Below are 8,067 nucleotides of genomic sequence, written 5' to 3' on the forward strand. Positions count from 1 at the left end.
CAGCTCCTTCCAATCACGCACACCGTTCCTCAAAATCGGCTGCTCAGAGAGCCATGTCCCCTTCCCAGGGGCAGCGTGGGAAAGGTAAGGAAAGGGCCCAGGAGGCCGGGAGCTTCATTAATGGAGGGAGACAAGGGCTGGGGAGAGCTTTCCCACCACACCCGTCTCTGCTCACGGGCTCGGGGCACACCTGCAAGGTGTGAGCGATTCTGGCACACCTGCAAGCGCTCCAGCATCTTCGTGTGGACCCACCTGGGCCTGAAGACCCGAGTGCAGTGCCCAGGGCTCTTGTTCTCCAACTACTCGCCACATCCCGTCCACTGCGTGTTTTAGTTTGTGTCCAGCTGTCTTTGGTGAGGAAATCGGAAGGAAAATCAGAGTAGAGACGTGGCCCTGGAGCAGAGTGGTGAGCGCTCCCTGGTCTCTGAGCTCCAGACCCGGCCTAGACACATGCGAGGAGGTCCCGGTTCTGGCTCCAGCTGGTCCTGTGATCTCGGGAGCTCTGTGGAATCTTCCTTGAGCCGAGGGGGTGTCTCTGGGTCCTGGTTTCCACTCACCCACCCCCACTGTCTCCCAGGCAAATCGGAGCGGTGCCCACAGAGGGGCCGCCGCCCAGCATGGAACGTGCCCCCACCCCCACCCCCGCCCTGGCTGATTTCTCCTCCCATCATTTTTAAAATTAATGTTTAAAAAAATCAGCTTCTGAAATTCCTTAAGCCAGCTTTCTCATTTGAAGAAAAACAGTGAATTCCAAGGAATTCTACGGAACCTGCCTAAGAATCCCCCGGTGCTTGTTAAAAATGCAAGTCCCCAGGCTCTCTTAGGGACATAAAGGAAATGGTTTAAAGCTGCTGCTCCGAGTACCGTCCTGTGTACAAGGTGTGGGCTTCACAAGGAAGTCGTTCTTGGGAGACCCAGAAGGCAGAATCCTGGGCCCCGCACAGACCTGGGAAGGCAGAGCCTGTGTTTTCACGGGATACTCAGGTGAGCTGCATTCTCAGGAGTCTGTGAGGCGCTGCTCTTGGGCAGCCATTCTCAACCTTGGCTGCGCACGCGGTAGGGTCCAGTAGAGCCATCCGAAGAGATAGCAGAACTCTCTCCTGCCTGGGGCTCCCAGGACTTCTGATTGGTCTGTATGGGGCCCCCGCATGGTGTACTTTATTTGTACTTTCTGGTTGGTTACTGAAGTAGAATATACACAAATGAAAGTGCATGCATCATGCGTTCAGCTTCCTGAGCTTTCATCGATGGGCCTCACCCCTGTAACCCAGATTAGGAATCAAAACATGACCAGCACCCAGGACCCTGCAGACTCCCTTCCTTCCAGCCACTACTCCTCACCCCTCCAAAGGTAACCAGATCATGATTTCTCACAGCCCAGGTCTTGGTTTTTTTCTTTCCCCCTCCTTCCGCCCCCCCGCCCCCCACCCTGGTTGAAGCCGTTGTTTCTCCGTCTAGTTGTGCAGGACACAGCTCCCTGGCCCGTGCTGGTATTAGGAGCCTTACGCTTCACCCGGCTGAGGCAGTCGGTCCTCGGCGTTAGGAGCACGGCGCTCCACCCACCTGAGTCACCGGGCCGGCCCTGCTATTGTTTTTCTGTCAGCTGGATCATACGGTCTGCTCTCTCCTGTGTGTCTGTGTGTCCGGCCAGGTGTGGTCCCACAGCGTTGTGTGGAGCTGTAGCTGACACATCTTCACCGCTGTGTAGGGGTCCCTGGTGTGGACACACACTCTGCCCTGCTAGCCATGGGCAGCGGGTTGCTTCCAGCTTGGGACTGTCGCGAAGGTGACGCCTGGGATTCTCAACAGTTCCTACGGGGATTTTAATATCGATCTGGCCTCCCCGATGCTGCCACACCTGTTGGGAACAAGTGGGCACCTTTGCAATGACACAGCCCATAGACACCTTCTGCCTGGCATGCTTCCAAATTCCAGACTCAGGAGGGCAAGTGTTCAACTATGCTGTTGGTGCAAACAGCTCAGGCACAGTGAGCCACCCTCATCAGGGAAGGCGAGAACGCTCCCCAAGTCCAGGTTCCCAGACACCAGCCAAGGACCAACTTGGCAAACTCTCTAGGAGCACAGTCTGGTGATGGTAACACCTGTCTGCACACTACGTCAGCTCCCACCCCAGAGTCCCCGCTCAATGTCAAAGCGACGTTCAGGTTCCCCACCTTGGCACGGAGCCAAGGCCCAGCATTCCTACACAGTGATGCCAGCAGCGTCCGCCTTCAGGCGGCCCACATCTCCCCAGCTCACCAGTTCTGTAGCTTCTTAGGGGTGGGTTGGGGAGGGAGCTCGGAAAATCCCCCTCCTTCTTATGGGTCTGGTAATTCATCAGAAAGCATGTCTTGTTAAGAATCCAAGTAGGAAATCTCCCCAGCACCTGACTCATCATGTATCACACAGGAAAGCACTTTCTACTTATTTTTTAAAGAATTGAAAAAAAACACAATAGAATTCCTCAACTTAGTTATCAGGCTACAGAACGAACATAAATGTTGGGAGGTTGTCACTCACTGAGTAACTTTTCTAACAGAGATCGGGAAGCCCCGGTTTGCATCTCTCCCTCTGGGGATCTGTTTTTCTTGGCGGGCATGACAGTTGTCTACCTCATTTCCCCCTTTAATCAGGGCCAATCTATCCATTAAACACGGTGTTTAGTGCCTATGGTAGTTTTAGGGAACCACAAAAATGTTTTTTTAGGGACCACAGGAATATTTTATTTTCTTGAAAAATCAGGAGGAAGAAAATGAGCTTTTAGGGTCAGTGAAAGTATTCTAATTTTTATAATCCAGCCTGGGTTATATTTTTCTTTATGTCAATGCGGTTGTAAAATAGAATCAATATATATATATATATATAGTGTCTAGGGCCCAAAAAAATGGTGATATGGCCTTGCCTTCTGTGTGTTAAAAAGCAAAAACACCACTTCCCGGGGACACAACACGTCCCTAGTGCTGTGTCCTAGCACCGGCCTCCGAAAAGCCTCTGAAACACGGTTATTTCAAAAAACAAGGTTGCCCAAGTTGGATAAATTGTAACTGCTCCTGAGCTCTGGAACTCTTTCAACTGGTACACTTTGGACCAACAAACACAAGTTTCCCAGAAAACAGCTTTAGCTCCTGAGTTGTGAAAAGCCTTTCCTTAGTAGTAGCTACAGTCATTTTCAACTGTTCTGAGCAAAAAAGTCAGCGAACATTCCCCCGATGTCTCTACATCTCCATGCGTTTGCAGGGGCTGGCAGTAGCGCCCACCCCTCTTAGAGACACAACACTCGGTGCAAATCATTTTATTTTAAATGAAAGGGCTAGTAGGGTATTTTGCACTTTATCCTCTTTTTCTTTACTGAGAAGTCAGACAAAAATGACATCAAACATTACACACTAGTCAGTAATCTGTCTTTGGGCTTTGATTTTGTGAACAGAAACTGGTTCTCGATAATCTCTATTAACTCAAGTTTGAGACCCAACTTTAAGTCGCATGAAAACCTTTTCATCACTGAGACCACACACCAAGTTTCTGTTTCTAGGGGTACAAATTAAGGTTTCGTCCTGATTTCCCAATGTTTTTATCACATTAGAGAGAAAAACAGGTCTAGTGTGTCTGCCATTTTAATTACATATCATCTTTTCCACCCAAAACGTTGAGAGTCAGAAAGGATGGCTCCTCGTTCAGCCAGCGAGTCAGAGGCCCCTCCCAGCCTCTCCTCTAGAGAGCATTCTTGTGCTGCCCAGGTCATCAAAGACCTGGGCAAAGTAAAGGATGTCTACTGGCAGGGCGTGACTCATTGTGACGACAGATTCACATAATAGGTGGTTCACTATAAATGAGTGAAACAGACGAGGTAGATTCACTGTGAAACCAACGAAGCTGAGATTCCAGGCCCCTCACATGTACAGGCCATTTCTGAGTCGCAAATATCTTCCTATGGCAAATTGTAGAAAAACGTGACCAAGCATACACTGAACACAAGAGGCAGGTCTGGCTCTTTCCATTCCGACGTCCCCTCCACCGTAATTTCTTCCACGATGGTGGGTATTGGGGTGAATGTAGGCATTTTGAGACCTGACTAACAATCACTTTGTATTAATATAACTACTCCAGCTGTCTTTTGACAAGTTTTAGCATGGCATATTTTTGCTATCCTTTCACTTGGAACTTATTTGTGTCATTATATTTAAAGTGTGTCTCTTGTATATCTGGGTACCGATTTTTAAAATCTAATCTGACATCCTCTGCCTTTTAACCAGGGTACTGAAATCATTTAAATTTAAATATGATTATTAGACAATACAGAAAAAAAAGGTTAGTGAGCTAGAAACAGCAATAGAAAGTATCCAAATGAAACACAGAGAAAAAAAATTGATCTCTGGGACTGTAATCTCAGGGACAACTTCAAACGGCCTCATAAATGTTGACTGGAGTCCTTGAAGGATAGGAAATAGAGGACAGGAAAGAAATATTTAAAGAAATAATGGATGAAAAATTTCCAACTCTAATAAAACCTATAAACTCAAACATTCAAGAAATTAAATGAACCCAAGTGTGAATGTGCATGTGTGTTCACACACAGACACACACACACACACACACACACACACACAATAAATAAACACTACACCATGATACATAATAATCAGATTTCATGAAACTGGTAATAAAGAGAAACTTTCAGAAGCAGCCAGAGTAAAAATGACATATTATGTACAGATAAGGACATGTATAATGATCATATGTGTATAGCTATATTATGTCCAAAGATAATGACAGCACGTTTCTCATTGGAAATAATTCAAGCTAGAAATAGTGAAGCAACATCTTTAAAGCACTGAAAGAAAAATCCCTATCCGCATAAAACCGTATACCCAGCAAAAATATTTCAAAATTGGCAAAATAAAGACTTTTCTGGACATAACAATGCTGAAAGAATCCAGCACCAGCAGACCTACACTGCAGGAAATATTAACGTCCTTCAGGCGTGACAGTGACACCATATGGACACTTGGATCCGCAGGTGACATGAAAGGCACCCGAAGTGGAAGGTAAATATAAAGACTTGTTTTGTATTAATTAAATTTATTTTAAAATGTAATTGACTATTTAAAGTGAAAATAACATATTGTGGGCCTTATGCCATACAGAGAAGTGAAATGTATGAGAACCGCAGCATGGAGACTGGGAAGGGAGAAAAGGAACCAGGTGCTGTCAGTGTCTATATTATACGTCTGTATTATATATACTGTATATATTATATATATATATACTGACATACGTGTATATGTCTATATTATACGTCTGTGGTATGATATTACTTGAGGGTAGATTACGATAAGGTAAAGGTGTATACAATGAACCCTAAAGCAACCACTAAAATAAGAAAACAAAGTTATGGCCAATGAGCCAACAAAGGCGATAAATAAAATGATAGAAAAAGTTAATCCAAAAGACGGAAGAAAAAGAGAAAATAGGGAACACATCATGGGTGGGATAAGTAGAGATAGGATAACAAAGTGGTAGATGTAAATCTAACCATATCAATAATCACATAAAATGGAAATGACTTAAATACCCTGATTAAAAGGCAGAGGGTGTCAGATTGGATTTTAAAAATGAATACCCAAATATACAAGAGGCACACTTTAAATATAATAACACAAATAAGTTATAAGTGAAAGGATAGCAAAAACATGCCATGCTAAAACTTGTCAGAAGAAAGCTGGAATAGTTATATTAATACAAAGTATATCTCACAGTAGATAAAGAAGTTCATTTTATAAATTATAAAGAAGTCAATTAATCAATCCTGCACATTTATGCACCTAATATCAGAGTGTTAAACTTCGTGAAGCAAAAATTGATAGAAATTAAAAAGACAAATAGACAATCATAGCCCTCCCTCCCTCCCCCCTTCCCTCTCTCTTTCCCTTCTTTCTCTCCTTTCTTCATCAAAAAGCCATTGGGTACACCCTGTCAGGCCCATCAGGCTGAGTACGGAATGCAGGCCCAAGGGGGATGGAGACTGGCTACATGCAGGAAAACTGAGGCAATGGGGGCCTAGTTTCTCACCATCAGACAGGGAGGTACAAAAATGAAGGGGGGAGCCATGGAATGAACCAATACCAGTGGATTAGAATTGGAGCTACTGGTGTGAACTCATGGATTTCCAGAGATATAGAAAGATCTAGACAATTCAGAAATGTGTGTGTTCTTTCCCTTTCAGCCCCCCTGAAGGGCCTGAGAGCACACTTACTGCCCAGAGGTTGGTTTCCAAACAATATTCTCCTCTAAAAGGAATCTGGTTCCTTGGGGAAATGGCTGCTTTCAGGGCTCTGGGAGGGAAAGAACAAGATGAATCTGGAACATCTTGTTGTGCAAGAAAGTAAAAAATACTCAGAGAATAAAGGGGACATGTCAAAGGTCAGAGAAGCCAGTTGGACGCTCCCACTGGCTAAATCTAGGCTACTTTGAACATCAAAACTTAAACAAATGATGGCAACTCATTATAACTCATTGGATGGGGTAGGAATCCACAACACACAAATAAATGACTAAATTAATGAGAATAACAACATTTTTTTCTTGTCCAGAAAGTCTGCATATAAATGAAGAAAGAATGGAGGTATGAGAAAAATCTCCATTTGGCAGTAACTATAAAAATAACATCAGGCAAAAAACATCAACAGATGCTAAAATTAGGGGGTAAAATGGAGATGAGGGATAGATTTTACATAATCTCAAAATATCTCCCCACAAAATATTAACTACAAAGAGGGAAAAGCACAGTGGAGAAGTCTGGCAGAAATGATTAAAATGTACCATCAGTAACAGGACACACAGGAGTCGAATGCCACCCATAGGCTGAAACGAACACAGCCTCTGTGATATTCTGGCACAAAAATGCACAACTTGAGTGTAATCACGAGGCCACATTATTCCAACTCCAAGTAAGGGGCACTCTGTAACGGGTCCACCATCTTCAAAAATATCGAGGCCAAAAAAGTCAAAGAAAGACTGATGAATATTCCAGATTGAGGGGGGTGACAGATGACTGGGCTATCTGAGAATGGGGAAGTGTGTGTGGGGTGGGGGAAAGCAGTAGAAAATAACACGGGAGGAAAACACGCCTGCGACTGGTTTGCAAATCTTACCCCACACACGTGCAGTGCTTCGCGATGCAGTAAGCACTCCTTTTTAGCTGTTAATCCTCGTACTTCTTAGGTTTACTGGTGAGTGTATGTCGACAACCTGCCACCCTGGGGTGACCCCATGGGTATTTCAGCCACACAGCACGCACACACCCAGTGGGATGATGGAGCACGAGCATATGGCGGTTCCAGTCCTCCAAAGGACTCAGCAATCTAGGAGCAGCCATCTGAACGTTTCCATGCCCCCTCGTAGTCACGGAGAACCACATTAAAGTGGATACACACTCTGAGTCTCCTACTGGGTAGCTGGATCAAAATCTGGGGAATCCTGCCGGGATATGCAGGAAGTTCCCAATAGTAGTTGAAAATAAATGGGCTGCTTGTCTCTTGCCTCTGACAAGGTTTCTTTGACACAGGCCCCCTTCCCTTTGCCAGGCGCTGGAAACACAAAGCTGAGTGACAGCCCCTGGCCCTCCCCCGATGGCCTTGTGGGATAGACCTTACATCCTGAAATAGAAGGAAGCAGGTGGAGTGACAGCTATGTCAGGGTTTGTGGGAACACTTAGGCAGCGCTACTCTGGGCTGGGGTGAGGAGCGGGGGAAGGCTGCTGGGCAAAACACAGGTTGGTGTTACCAGGAGGTCAACGGAGGGACCAAGACATCCTACTGCAGAGGCTGGGCCCACGGGCAGTTACAATGCTGAATCCACGCACAGCCCTTTCTTCTCAGTGCTTCCATGACAACACGGGCTACCTTTCTCCAGACAGACGCCTTGTACAAACAGTACCTGCCACTCAGCTCCACAGTTCTCACACGCTGATTACCAGAGCCAAGATTTAGCCTCCGGCTGGGGAAAACAGTACACGCTGGGCACACGGTCTTGCCATCACTGTCCTGAGAGTGTGCCCAAGACAGGGGA

The 8,067-nt window shown here is 45.7% G+C and overlaps 1 protein-coding gene across 1 annotated transcript in view; it reads right to left on the bottom strand.

The window, feature by feature from the left end:
* Positions 1 to 8,067, bottom strand: part of C2CD2 (C2 calcium dependent domain containing 2) — a gene marked incomplete at its 5' end in the record, with an annotated part of 89,326 nt that overhangs the window by 61,169 nt on the left and 20,090 nt on the right. The window lies entirely within an intron of this gene.

Source organism: Rhinolophus hipposideros (genome assembly GCF_964194185.1).
Source record: "Rhinolophus hipposideros genome assembly, chromosome: 2".
NCBI classification, from domain to species: domain Eukaryota; kingdom Metazoa; phylum Chordata; class Mammalia; order Chiroptera; family Rhinolophidae; genus Rhinolophus; species Rhinolophus hipposideros.